The sequence below is a fragment of the Diabrotica virgifera genome, chromosome 10, assembly GCF_917563875.1.
Source record: "Diabrotica virgifera virgifera chromosome 10, PGI_DIABVI_V3a".
In the NCBI taxonomy this organism is placed as follows: Eukaryota; Metazoa; Arthropoda; class Insecta; order Coleoptera; family Chrysomelidae; genus Diabrotica; species Diabrotica virgifera.
In genome coordinates, this window is record NC_065452.1 from 155,461,822 (window position 1) to 155,476,645 (window position 14,824).

General features: G+C 34.0%; 1 protein-coding gene across 1 annotated transcript in view; it reads left to right on the top strand.

Moving 5' to 3' along the window:
- Positions 1 to 14,824, top strand: part of LOC114330692 (homeobox protein Hox-A4-like) — a 582,744-nt gene that overhangs the window by 204,763 nt on the left and 363,157 nt on the right. The window lies entirely within an intron of this gene.

Sequence of the window (14,824 nt, forward strand, 5' to 3'; positions counted from 1 at the left end):
CATGGGACCAAAGGTCTTAAATAATATCTTTGATATTACACTTAGATTCAGATTATACAAATATGTTGTTTCAGCAGATGTATCAAAAATGTATAGGCAAATTCTAATGCACGGTGATCATAGACCGTTGCAGTGCATAATCTGGAGAAACAACCCTGAGGACGATTTATCCTCTTATCAGCTCAATACCGTTACATATGGTACAAAATCTGCTCCCTATTTAGCAATAAAATGCCTCAATCAAGTAGCTACAGAGTATGAAAACACATTTCCAATCGCATCTAAAACTATTCACAATGATTTTTATGTAGATGACCTTTTGACGGGATCTAATAATATTGAAGAGTTACAAACACGATGTAATGATATTTCATTTATTTTAAAATCTGCCAATTTTATACTACGAAAATGGATTTCAAACAATCCTGCTGTTTTAGAGAAAGTTGAATTAACTGACGTTCCTAATAAAGTTTTAAATATTGGAGAATCAGAGAGTTTCAAAACATTAGGTATTCAATGGGACAGCAAACAAGATATTTTAAGATATAATATCACCACCATTCCACTAGATAAAAATGTTACTAAGCGACAAATACTTTCTATTATTGCCCAAATATATGATCCATTGGGACTTCTCAGCCCAGTAATAATCATTTCAAAAATTCTGATTCAATATTTATGGTCAATTAAATTACCTTGGGATGACCCAGTTCCTGAAAATGTATATATCAAATGGTTTCAATTTTACAATCAATTGTCACAATTAAATACACTTAAAATTCCAAGAATTGTAATAGGTACAAGTCACAAGTTAGTAGATATTCATTGTTTCTGTGATGCTTCATTACAAGCATATGCTAGTTGTCTTTATATGCGTAGCATCGATTCAGATGGAGCATATACTGTGAGACTATTTTGTTCGAAAACTAAAGTCTCACCACTAAAATCATTAACAATACCAAGACTGGAGCTTTGTGCAGCTCTTCTTGGATCTCAATTAACAAACCAAACTATTAAGGCAATCTCATCCACTGTTCCTGTTTATATGTGGTCTGACTCTCAGATTGTCTTATGTTGGATCAAAAAGCAACCAAACCAGTTACAAACATTTGTTTCAAATCGGGTAGCAAAGATTCAAAATCTCACAGATAACTATAAGTGGTCTTATGTTAGCACTAAAGAGAATCCAGCTGATTTGGCTTCTCGAGGAATAGTGCCAGAACTTCTCATCAATATGAATTTATGGTGGAAGGGACCAGATTTTTTATCCCAATCTATTGATCACTTGATCAATTCAAACTCTGTTCAAGTTACAGAATTGCCAGAGTTAAAGAAAGTTCACAAGGTACTGACTTCAAAAATTATAAATCAGTTTACTTTATTCACAACATGTTCAGATTTAACAAAGTTACAAAGAATTACTTCTTATATGCTAAGATTTATTTCCAATCTAAGGAAATCTAAATCTGAGAGAAAATTTGGATCTCTATCAGTTGAAGAATTAAACTATGCTAATTTAAAATTAATAAAATTATCTCAATTAGAATCCTTTTCAGAGGAACTAAAAATTATAGAACAAAATAAATCATTACCCCCAAAACACAAACTTAGTTTTCTGTCACCATTTCTAGATGAACAAGGTGTACTTCGTGTGGGCGGTAGGCTTAAGTTTACTTCGTTAGAAATACATAAACATCATCCATATTTATTATCTTCAAAACACAATTTGACGAAATTAATTTTTAAACACAAACATGCTGCTTTATTACACCCTGGCCCTCAACTTCTTTTAGCATCCATACGACAATTTTATTGGCCTATAGGTGGACGTAATTTAGCTAGGCAAACAACTAAAAATTGTATAACATGTTTTAAATTTAATCCATCTTTTGCTACATATCCAATGTCTAGTTTACCAGATAATAGAATTAAACCCTCCTTGCCTTTTCAATTTACAGGCATTGATTATGCCGGACCATTTCCGTTAAAGGATAAGGCAGGACGAGGATGCAAAATTTTAAAGTGTTACATCTGTGTTTTTGTTTGTTTTAGCACAAAAGCAATTCACTTAGAATTAGTATCAAATTTAACAACAGAATGTTTTTTATCTTGTCTCAAACGATTTACTTCTCGACGAGGAGTACCTTCAGATGTCTATTCAGATAATGGTAGCACATTTGTTGGAGCTAGAAATGAATTAAAAGAATTTGGAAAATTTTTATTAAAAAATGAAAATGCTATTACTCAATATGCTTCAAAAGACAATATTCATTGGCATTTTATACCCCCATATGCGCCCAACTTTGGTGGCCTATGGGAAGCAGCAGTAAAAAGTACAAAACATTTTTTAAAGCGAACAATGTTGAACAGAGTATTAGTTTATGAAACTTTTAATACACTGCTTATTCAAATTGAGGGAATCTTAAATTCTAGACCTCTGTATTCCTTATCCAATGATCCTAATGACCTAGAACCACTTACCCCATCACATTTTTTAATTGGTCGTCCAATTACAATGCTTCCTGAACCTGACGTATTAGAAGTTCCGCCAACCAGGCTATCCAGACTACAATCCATTCAACAATTATATCAACAATTTTGGATACGATTCACAAAAGAGTACATTTCTCAACTACGTTTTCAATATAAATGGAAAAACCAGGCTACTCCGATTGCTGTAGGTACACTGGTATTAATCAAAAATGACCAACAACCTCCAGGCAAGTGGCCAATGGGAAGAATCCTGCGTCTATTCCCTGGAAAGGATGGAGTTTCGAGAGTTGCAGAGATAAAGACTTTTTCCAAAATTGTGACCCGTTCGGTAAGACATTTGTGTCCCCTACCCATAGAAAATGACACAGTCAATTAACAATTTCGTTCAGTGTAAAACCAATTTAGTTCGGTGTAAAACCAATTTAGTTCGGTGTAAAACCAATTTAGTTCAGTTCAAAACCAAGACAATTTCATTTATTTTTTGTATCTGTTTTTTCAATAATATTTGTATGAACTTTGAAGTCCCTTCAAAGGGGGGAGTTATGTTCGATATATTTTTATACTCATGTATTTGTATTTTGTAAATGCCCTGGCAACATTGTAATGGCAACACCGCCAAACGTTAGGTGCATAATTGCGAGTCTAAACTCACTCTCATTCGATCAACAGCGAAGCAAGAGCAACAAGTGTAAAAAGTCAAATAAAGTGAATTTTAGTTCAATCGAGTCCATTTCTTCTCAGACCCATAATCTGCAACAAGATTTCATACCAGCAACAGCATACAAAGTTTCTAAACACTTAGATATTCAATTACACTCTCCTATATTTTTATTATATGACTAATTATTTTCATTTTCCCTCAGTACGTTGTTAACTATTTTTTTTTTATTTTTGTATACAGGTACTAAGATAGCGCTTCTCCATAATTTCAGTATTTGTCACACTTACACTGTTCCTTTAACCAAACTTTTAGCAAATTTTTCTTGTCTCTCGCAACACTGCCAACACTTCTCCAGATCTTGGTATTATCTAGTCAAACTCCTTTACCTTTCTTCATTATTTATAGTGTCTGAGTAACTTCCTCATTTTCCTCCGTGAACTTTATTGGTATTATATCTTTAATTCCTCTTCACGTTACGACTCCGTACAGTTAAATTGAAGATTTTAGATAGAAAGGTTGGTTGGACCAACTGGTAGTTAGTTGGTTGATATCTTCTTCAGGACATTAATGTCCTTATTTCGAGTAGAGATCAGTATGTTCCCTATGAATTTTAGGGTTTCTAAGTTAATAGGTAATCTAAGGGTTATTAGACCTTACTATGGGGTAGATCTAGACATTTGCATGGGGGGGGGGGGGGGGGCTTCCAATTAAAAGACCAACCAAATGACCTAAAAAAGATAAACCCAAACTACATAAAAGACATACATAATTTTTTATATTCTTCTTCTACTTCGTTTGGCATCATAATTCTGGGTGGGTTGGGTATTTGCCTGGCTGGATATGTCCTTTCATTCAGATCTCTCTCGTGCCCTTCTCCTCAATTGTCTTATATTCATAGTTTTCAGGTCGTTTTCCACTCCAACCATCTCGTTCTGGGCCTTCCTTTTTTTCGTCTTTCTATATAATTATCGGCTTCCATTGTAATATTTTCTTTGCCGTTTTTGCATATTCTTGTCTCTGGACATGTCCCAGCCATAACAGTCTTTGACTTTTCACAAATCTTACAATATCATATCCTCCATTGAATTCATTAACCTCGTCGTTTCTCGTGATTCTTTATATGTTGTCTTTCTCTTGCACCGGACCATATACTTTTCTCAGTATCTTTCTCTCGAATGTCCTGAGTTGGGCTTCAACTTATATTATACATTAAGTTCTCTTAATTTTCTCAACTAATCTAAATTTACAATCAATATGCAGTAGAAATAAACAAACCAAGTCACGTTAAATGCTACTAGGAGCACTTCCGAATCATAATTTACAATGTATATACATTGTAAATCCCAAATAATGATTTCCAAAGTTTATACATTGTAAATTATGATTCGGGAGTGCTTCTAGTAGCATTTAACGTATCTTGGTTTGTCTATTTCTACTGCATCTTGATTGTAAATTTAGTATATGTTAGAATATATCCAACTATAAATTATTAGGTATTTTTATTAGTGTTAGAATGGACACACGCAGTCTTAGTGGGTGGGCCGATTCTCCGAAACTATTAGGTCGAACACACTCTTACGTAAGATTGCACATGTTAAAAGGGATGTGAATGCCAGAACTGTATGTTAGTTCTGCGTTCGATATTTAGTCTGTAAGAGTATCTCTTTGTAGAAACACGTATCTTAATTTCTTTGTATATTGTAATATTACGGTTTTTCGGTTAAAATAAAATAAATAGTTTGTTTACGTTTATTTGTACCTTTTATTATCTTCTATTTCTAATAGGCTATGGGCCCAGTTACGTTTTAGCTCACCTGTATTAAGATAATAATTAATAGTGTACAGTCGCGAAGTTTTCGTGTTAACCGAATTAGTGTTGCCCAAATGCAATACCAAGACGAGACTTAAACAGTCTTGGTCTTGGTCTTGCGCCAGTACACCTGATCTTGGTCTTGGTCTTGGTATTGAGCTCCCGGTCTTGGTCTTGCAGCAAGAGTCTTGCAAGTCTCGCAGTTGCCCATTAGCCTATTGCATATTTCAGAACAACGTAACAGAGAGGTACATTGTAAGCTTGAATATCACAGCCATAGTAAAGACTAGCCAAATTAATAAATATCTAAACAACTGACACCGGGTGGGGTTTAAACCCACGATCTGAGTGATACCTGCCTATGTTCTAACTAACTAAAGTTAAAACTACGTCTTAAAACCCATAAAATTTCATTTGCATATCTCAACCGGTTTTAGAACAATAAATAAATCGTCAGTTTGTAAGAAAAATTTCAACACCCCTTATTTGGGACACGAAGCATTTATAAAGTACGTTTATGAAGCAATCTGTCATTACTTTTTTGTGCAGAATTAGGTACCCATTAAAGTTTGCCATACTTATTTGAAAACATCCTGTATTGATGAAAAACATGGCTAGTTAAAAAAGTACCAACTTTTTTAATATCCAATATAAGTGAACGAATAAAAAAACATAATGCTCAGAAAATATGAGGCTATAGTTGAGTTTTAATTTCAGTATGCTATTGCATGCTTGAATAATAAGTTAGCATAATGTTAGAATATTCCACAGAGTGAGAAAAACCACAGTTTGATTGGTACACCCGGTATACCTGATGCAATAATTGACCTCTAGCAACATTATTATTAGGTACAGCAATACATATTTATAAAGAATAAGACAACATATTAAAAAAATCACTTAAATCGAACAACAGCTTTAGAAAATTTGAGACATTAAAAATGACCCGTTTAAGGTGGTGCGTTAATCTCTTGGAGAAGTGTATTAGTATGATAGAATTGATCCAAAAAATGGCATAACCCAGACATCCAAAGTGAAAGTTATCCTCCAACACCAAATTGTTCTATACGGTCCACATTATGTTCAGAAAAAAGTCACACTATTTTGAGCGTCGGGTTTGGGGGGAGAGGGGAAAGAAATTGGTAAATTCGTAGTTTTTTAGATTTTTCGTCAATATTTCTAAAACTATGCGGTTTAGCATGAACAAACTTTTATACAAAAATGTTCTGCATTAACTTTGAAATAAAAAAGGTTCCATGCATAATCCTTCTAAAATGAACGGTTCCAAAGTTACGGAGAACGTTATAGTATAATTGGTCCAAAAAAGGCCTAACCCAGACATCCAAAGTAAAAGTTTTCCTTTTACACCAAATTGTTCTATATGGTCCACATATTGTTCAGTAAAATGTTATACCATTTTTAGCGTCCGGTTTGGGGGAGAAATCGGTTAATTAGTAGCTTTTTTAGGGTTTTCATCAATATTTCTAAAACTATGCTATAGCGTAAATAATGTTCTATACAAAAATGTTCTACATGAAATTTAAAACAAAAAAGATCCTATACATAATTGTTATAAAATCAACGGTTCCATAGTTACGGAGGAAAAAAAGAGGTTTTCGATACTTTTTATATTTTTTGGGCAATTGATGATGATTTTGGCTGGTGAGGTTGACGTCTCTTCAAGGACTTATAACTAACATACAATCGGCCACTGAAATAGCAAATCCTGTTAAAGAAAATTTCTTTCATTGGTAATAATATTATAAATTGCTCAAAAAATATAAAAAGTATCGAAAACCTCCACTTTTCACCCTTCGTAACTCTGGAAGCGTTGATTTTATAACAATTATGTATCGGACCTTTTTTGTTTTAAATTGTGGGTAGAACATTTTTTGTTAGTACATTGTTTCCGATAATGCACAGTTTTAGAAATATTGACGAAAAACGTAAGAAAACTACTAATTGACCGACTTATCCCCCATCTACCCACCAAACCGGACGCTCAAAATGGTGTAACTTTTTACTGAACATATGTGGACCATACAGAACAATTTGGTGCTGGAGGAAAACTTTTACTTTGGATATTTGGGTTAGGCCTTTTTTGGACCAATTATATTATACTACATCCGTAACTTTGGAGCCGTTCATTTTAGAAGGATCATGCATAGGGCCTTTTTTATTTTAAATTTACTGTAGAACATTTTTGTATAGAAGGTTGTTTATGATCAACCGCACAGTTTTAGAAATATTGACGAAAAACCTAAAAAACTACGAATTTACCGATTTCTCCCCCCTCTCCCCCCCAAACACGACGCTCAAAATGGTGTGACTTTTTTTTGAACATTATGTGGACCATATAGAACAATTTGGTGTTGGAAGATAACTTTCACTTTGGATGTCTGGGTTTGGGTCTAGTTATACCATACTATATATATCGTTAAAATAATATTTCGGTATTTTGTTTACACGATATCCGGCATTGTCTGTATACTTTTGTCTCGTATCAATATCTTATGATACTTTTATATAATAACCGCGCTGTTTCGGCAAATTTTGTTTAGCCGATTGACCTCATAGCACAGTCAGCATAAACAATACATAATAGTGTTAGTATAATATGTATACCGATAAGATAGTGTTTGTATTCCTAGAAAACTAATAATGAAAAAAGTTAACTACTTATTATATACTTATTAAGTACATGTTCTATTAGCTAAGGTGACACATTTTTAAAAAGTTTGTATAGGTACGATATTCGATATTACTGTAGGCGTCGCAACGCAGGAATGTTATGTTATGATTAGAAGACGACTACATATTCTCAAAACCTAGACAATTAATTTCAGAGCGAAGACGTCGGCTGCTGGGAAAGACTGTATGAAAAATATTTTATTTTTACATTATAATACTGACCTCTGAGTACATGTCAAATGTGTCAAGTGTTTTTTAATGGATATTTTGATTCGCTATGTATGTTTATGGTATTGTTCGTAATGTTTATAAATCCAATTTTCAATTTTTTTTTACAATTTTATTTGTTTCTCATAGAGTATCTATGAATATAGCCGAACTTATATACTCCCTAAAACGATCCTCAGTTCTATCTGCAAGACGCAAGAGTCTCGCAGGCTTAGTCTTGTTCTTGCTTAAGTCTTGCATGGTAGGTCTTGGTCTTGCTAAAATTAGGCGGTCTTGGTCTTGCGAAAACTCAAGAACAAGACCAAGACTGCAAGAACAAGACCGATTTTGGGTAACACTAAACCGAATACATAATGGCGGAGAGTGCGAAATATAACGTCGAAAAGTTGAACGACCAGAACTATCAGTCGTGGAGTTATTTAGTGAAAATATTGCTCATCAATGCCGATTTATGGGAAATAGTTTCGAGTGAGTTACCATTAGAAGCAGACCGAAGCAGTTCTTGGAAAAAACAAAATGATAAGGCTTTATTAACTATAGCTTTACTTGTTGACGTTAATCAATTAGTGCATATCCGGAATAAGGAATACGCGCGCGATGCGTGGGTAGCGCTAAGGGAGTATCATCAGAAATCAATTTTGTCTAGTATGGTGTTTTTGTTAAAGAAAATCTGTAGGCTATCGCTAGAGGAGAATGGTGATATGGTGATATGAAAGCACATATTAGTTTATTCCTAGAATCGATTAATAAATTGGCCGTCTTAGAGGAGGAAATTAGGGACAGGCTCTCAGCAGGAATTTTGCTGGGAAGTCTTCCAGACTCATACAGTTTTTTGATTACAGCGCTGGAAAGTAGGCCATCGAGTGAATTTACTCTCGAATTTGTCACGAGTAAATTAATCGATGAGTACAGGAGACGTCAGGGAGCTTTGGGAAGAAATCAGGAGGAGTCGGTGATGAAATCAGTATACAAGTGCAACTAAAATAATGGTATTGCAAGCGTATATGTAAAGTAGTGTTATTTTTGTAACCGGAAGGGCCATTTTAAACGAGATTGCTTTAAGTACAAAGCGTTTAAAAAGGAAAAGGCCAATAAAGTCACTGAAGGTACTGATGATACATGTTTTATGGTCAATTATAGCTCAAGAGACGGAAAAAGGGATTCTGCTTCGTGGTATGTGGACTCAGAAGCTTCGAGCCACATGGTTAATTACAAAGGATTCTATACCCAATTTGACGGTAGCAGAAAGGGCGTTGTAAGTTTGGCGGAGAAAGGGCAACACTCCGAGGTTCAGGGTACAGGGACAGGACTTATTGAGTGCGTGACTGGATCAGGAGTGGAAAATTTAAAAATCGACAATGTGTTGTATGTGCCGGGATTAGACTCAAATCTGCTTTCGGTGAAAAAGCTAACAAGTGCGAGACATAATGTGCAGCTCGATAAAAACGAGTGTAAAATCGTTTTACGCGGAAAAGTCGTCGCGAGTGTGTTGCCTTCACCGGAATTATACAAACTTTCAACTGTGGACCATGGATTGAGTGTTTTGGAGCACTCCAGCAACTGTCAACATACATGGCATAGACGGTTTGGACACAGGGACATGGATGCAGTCAAACACTCAATGGAAAAGAAAATGGCAGTCGGGATTGATATGACAGACTGTAGGAGTAGGGAAACTTGTGAATGCTGTATGAAAAATAAAATTTTACGTAAGAGTTTTCCAAAATTTTCTCATAGCAATACATTTAATATTCTTGACTTATTACATTCGGATATTTGCGGGCCCATGAAGACTGTTACTCCAGGAGGTAAACGTTATATTTTGACTTTAATTGATGATTTTTCTAGATATACAACTATATATTTATTAAATCATAAAAATGAAACTATACAATGTGTAAAAGAGTTTATAAAATTTACGAGTAATCAGTTAGGCAGGGTTACAAAAGTAATTAGGTCAGATAGGGGTGGCGAGTACGTAAATAATAATTTAAGGGAATTTTTAAAGGGTAAAGGTATAAAAATTCAATATACAGCAGGGTACTCTCCAGAACAGAACGGGGTTGCAGAGAGAAAGAATCGATCTCTAGTTGAAATGGCTAGGTGCATGCTAATCGATGCGGGTTTAGCAAAGAAATTTTTGGGGGAAGCGATAGTGACAGCCAATTATTTGCAAAATTGATTACCTACTAAGTCGAAAGAAAAAACGCCCTATGAATTGTGGCATAAAGTAACACCGAATGTGTCGAATTTGCAAATGTTTGGGTCTACGGTTTATAGTCACATTCCCAAAGAAAAAAAGAATGTGTGTGTACTTTGTACGCACGTAAGAAGATATTCTTCTATTATATAATAGGTAATTTAAACGAAGTAAATATACTTAAAAGGTTATTTGTATTTTATTTAAAAATCAAACTAACTTTCTTATCTACCACTTTCAAATTTTTTTTATTAAAACAACCAAAAATAAAAAAAAATATGAATCACCCAGGAATTGAACCCGCAACCTTCCAATCTCAGTTCTAACGCATTTCCCACTACTCCAGCGAGGCCCTAGAAATAGACATGTAAGTTTCGGATATAATTACACAACATGGCGACATATAGTGTAAAAATGTTATGCTTACATAATATTTTATTATTTTACTACAGGGAAACACAAATCCAAAAACACAAGAATTATAATAAATAATACATTTATTAAAACCACTAATATATTCTTTTAATGACTTATTTGCACGGTTACAGATACATACATACCTATCTTGAAAGATTAGCAATGAACTACATACTGTCAGTGTGCGCAGGCGCGCGGATCATGTACAATTTTACCCTCAATCGATTCGCCGCTAAAGAAGAATATCTTCAAAAATAAAGGATAAATTTGATCCAAGAGGCGAGTCACTGGTATTTGTAGGTTATTTTGATGAATCAAAAGCATATAGATTGTTAAATGTAGATACAGAACGTATTACAATTAGCCGTAGTGTGGTGTTTTCCAAGAGAAATATATGCGCCGAGAAAAAGGAGGCAAAAAGTGAGGAAATATCTATTGCGTCCATGTTGGAACGGAAGAAAATAGAGCCAAACGACAGAAGACAGAGAGGTCGCAAATTTTGAAAACACGGAGGAAATAGAAAATTCTACGGATACATCTAACACGTATGAGAGCTTAAGTTGGGAAGAATCCCATGCGATGACGGTGATTATAACTATCAATTAGATACAGATCTCGATATACAGAATCCAGGTGATCGTAGATCTAGCAGAGTAAATAAAGGTGTTCCACCTGAGCGATACATAGCAAAGTTGACAGAACTCCAAGAAGTAGAACCTAGAACTTTAAAGAAGCGCTTGAAAGAAGTGATAGTGAAAAATGGAAGCAAGCTATGGAAGAAGAAATCACGTCATTAAGGAAAAATAAAACTTGGGATTTAATACAAGCACCAGAGGGAAAGAATATAGTCTCATGTAAATGGGTATTCAAGTTAAAAACAGGCGAAGATCAAAATTCGAAGAAGTACAAAGCACGTCTGGTAGCAAGGGGTTTTAGCCAAAAATTCGGCGTAGACTACGATGAAGTGTTCGCTCCGGTTGCGCGGCAAGCTACTCTTCGAATTTTATTAACAGAGGCATGGAGTAAAAAACTAATAGTAAGCCTTTCTAAATGGAGAACTGTCAGAAGAAATTTTTATGAAACAGCCTAAGGGATTTGAAGGAAAGGATACAAGTTTTGTTTGCAAGTTAAATAAAAGTTTATACGGTTTAAAATAATCTGCCAGAACTTGGAACTAAAAACTTAATGAAGTTTTATCTAAAGAAAATTTTTGTAAAAGCAATATTGATACATGTTTATATATCAAGGTAATAGATAATGAAAGGGTTTACGTACTTATGTGGATGACATTTTAATAGCAGCAAAGGATATACAGGTAATTGATACATTTGAAGAGAATCTAAAATGTAATTTTGAAATAACGAGTTTGGGATTATTACAAAATTATCTAGGTATGAAGATTGACAGGTGCGATCAAGGGATATATAGTTTAAATCAAGCCAGTTATATTGACAAATTGCTGAACAAGATGAAAGATGCAAAAGAGTCCAATATACCGCTGGATGTTGGATACTATAAGCTTAGCAGGGAAAAGCCGATAAAAAACAGTGAAATATACCAACAACTGATTGGTGGTTTATTATATATTGCTGTAAATACTAGACCGGATATATTGGCAAGCGTCACCATACTAAGTCAACAGAATAAAAATCCAAAAGAAGTAGATTGGAACGAAGCAAAGAGAGTGTTGAGATATTTAAAAAAACTAAATATAAAAAGCTTATTTTAGAACAACAAGGAACATATAGTGCATTATACGGCTATGCAGACACTGGCAGAAGACAAGGGGAACAGAAAATCGGGTATATATTTTTATTACGGGGTTCGCCTATAAATTGGGGATGTAGAAAACAGAATTGCGTGTCTCTATCATCAACTGAAGCAGAGTACATAGCATTTACTAAAGGATGTCAGGAAGCAATTTGGTTAAAACAGGTTATAAAGGAATTTGTGGGTTTAGAGCCGGAATTAGTTATATAAGAAGACAATCAAAGCTGTCTAAAACTTTTAGCAAATCACAAATTCAGTAATCGGACAAAACATATCGATACAAAGTACCATTTCGTAAAGGAATTGCATGAAAAAGGCGTTGTTGACTTTAAGTATTGTCCTACCGAAGATATGATAGCTGATATGTTGACTAAGCAGCTGAATAGGGTTAAGTTAGAGTACTTAAGTAATAAAGAGGGAGTCTGTTTGACTAATTCAAAAACAATTTTAGTTGCGAGGGGATGTTAGAATATATCCAACTATAAATTATTAGGTATTTTTATTAGTGTTAGAATGGACACACGCAGTCTTAGTGGGTGGGCCGATTCTCCGAAACTATTAGATAGAACACACTCTTACGTAAGATTGCACATGTTACAAGGGATGTGAATGCCAGAACTGTATGTTAGTTCTGCGTTCGATATTTAGTCTGTAAAAATATCTCGTTGTAGAAACACGTATCTTAATTTCTTTGTATATTGTAATATTACGGTTTTTCGGTTAAAATAAAATAAATAGTTTGTTTACGTTTATTTGTACCTTTTATTATCTTCCATTTCTAATAGTATAGTGCGTTTATTGGATTGAATATTTTTGTCTGTCTGTAGTTTAAGTTTTAAGTCAGTAATACAATTTTACGTTTCAACAATTTTTTCTCTAATTTTGGACCATGTTTGGGGGTGGTGACATAGGCGCCCATACACGCGGGCAGGCGGGGGCCTAGTTTTTCGGGAAAGAACAAAAATTAAATTTATATTACATAAACGTATTTTTGTCAAAAAATTATTGGAGAATTTTGAGAGATAAATTGGAAACAACATATTTATTAATAAAAAAATTCACATGTTGGGTAATTAATAGTCACACACAGATAATCTGTGTGTCTGCGACAGCGGTTTACTGTCTATATGGAATGTGCATAATACACATTTCGCACTGTCACGGTATGCTATTAATGAAAACATTGAAAGAGATTAGAAACGTGGGAACATAATATTATACTGTAATCGACACCCAAAATTACAAATTAAATGAATCATTTATAATACTGCAAAGAAAATCATATCAGCAAGAAATCTGATCCCTGACCGATAATCACTAATGAGCCATTTGTCTTTAAGAACTGGCACTATGAAGATAAAGTGTAAAATCTGTGAAGTGATTATATTATTTGTTTTCTATATTAAGTTTTTTGTACACCGAGTAGAACCATCTTCATAAGCAGAAATAAATTCATATTGAAAAATAATTTTTAAAATTGATTGAACATAGTCAAATTTTAGTTTGCAAAAGTATTTTTTTAGTAAGCAGATTATTTTAAAGTGTACATTATGATGAACAGAACAATTTTATTTAAATGAAAAACAGGTGATCTTTCATGACGAATGAGTGTTATATACAGGATGTCCCAAAAGTAGCGGAAAGGTCGAATAATTCGCGAAATGAACATCGGATCGAAAAACTGAAAAATATGTGTTAAATATTTCTCAAAAATTTATGCGATGATACTAAACAAGTCCACCACTTCAACCCTTGGGTGTGGAGCGGGGAGTAACTTTAAAATCTTAAATGGAACCTCTAATTTTTGTTGCAGATTTGGATTTTCCTTGTAAAAATAAGCAAATTTTATTCGAGCCATTTTGTGAATTGTGGATAGAGAGCGCTATAATCGAAAAAAACGATGTATCGTGATACCATAGCGAAATTATAGAAACGGTCTAATATCTCGAGAAATATACTTCCGAATGAAAAACTAAAAAATACCTGTTTAATATTTTTCAAAAATCTATAGAATGACACCAAACAGGATTTTTCATTCCACACTCTGGAGGTGGGGGTGAGAGTTAACTTTAAAATCTTAAATAGGAACCCCCGTTTTTTATTGCAGATTGAGTTTCCTCCTTATAAAATAAGTAACATTTATTCGAAACTTTTTTTAGAATTGTTGACGGATGGCGCTATAATCGGAAAATGCGATTTTTTTGCGCCATCTATCAACGATTCTAAAAATGTTTGGAATATATATGACTTATTTTTCATAAGGATTCTAAATCTGCAAAAATAGAGGGGGCTCCTTTTTAAGATTTTAAAGTAAAAACTTGGTTCGACACATACTCATGGTTAGTCTACTCGCCAAAGTTGAAGGCAGAGCTTTGCAAGCATTGTATTCTTTTCAAAATGGTTTTAAAGAGAGGAGAGAGGCGCAACTTTTGTGGTACCCATGACGTTTCCATTTAAAAACTTGGTCTAGTATTTAAATGTATGAATAATTTCTCACAACAGGGTTCAAACTAGGTTTTTTAGGTGGTTTAAACTACAGTAGACTCCCTCTATA